Source organism: Brassica oleracea, chromosome C4 (genome assembly GCF_000695525.1).
Source record: "Brassica oleracea var. oleracea cultivar TO1000 chromosome C4, BOL, whole genome shotgun sequence".
NCBI lineage: Eukaryota > Viridiplantae > Streptophyta > Magnoliopsida > Brassicales > Brassicaceae > Brassica > Brassica oleracea.
The window spans coordinates 38,587,284-38,588,144 of record NC_027751.1 but is presented as its reverse complement, the minus strand read 5'-3'; positions in this window follow the sequence as shown (position 1 = coordinate 38,588,144).

Below are 861 nucleotides of genomic sequence, written 5' to 3'. Positions count from 1 at the left end.
ATGTGCAAAATCTTGAGAGTATTGGAGGCGACATAGATTGGTTCTCATCTCTTGCTAGCAAAATGAGCTAGCATTTGGGAATGGTGAGAGGGGTTTGTGTGTTCTAAATTTCAATATCTTGGGTTTGGGGAGTGAGAAATATGAGAAATATGAACGAAAGAGTGTCAATAGAAAAGAAAACTCTAAGGACAAAAGGAAAGTATGAAGCCTTTAGATTATGTACAAAAGAACCTTCGCCCTTATAAAAAAAAAAAAGAGAAAAGAATCAAAGAGAAGGTGGGGAAGGAAATGAGAAAGAGCTAGAGCATGTAAAAAGTGAATTAAAATCCCTAGTTGGTTGAGTCAAAAGAAAAAGAGAGTTGTTCATTGGGTGAGTGATGTGTGTGGGTGTTATTTTAGTTTTGAGATGATGATAAAAGGGTAGAACTTGTGATAACTTAAAAAAGAAAAAAAGGGGTAGAATGATGAGAATGAATCTATGTATGCATGAGTTGCTTCTAGTCTTAGATAAATTTTGCATAATGATCAAGCTCTTTGTTTTTGAGTGATAACCACCTTGAAATGATAACATTTGAACCCTTCTCTTCATTCATATTAGACCATTGCTTACCTAGCCAAATGATTGAGATCATGTGCCCATTTGTGAGAATTCACCTTGCGTGCGTGTGTGTGAATCAATGTGAGAGCTGGTTGAAGGGACTTGTTAGTTGATGAGTATTGCGACTTGTGAGAGGCATAAGAGTAGGGATAGGCCTAAAGAAGCTAGAGTATAATAAGAGAGTTGCTCATGCTATTTGCTATGTTTCTTTAGGATGTTAAGTTGAGTGCTAGGAAGTGTTTCTTTTGGCTATGAGTTCCCAC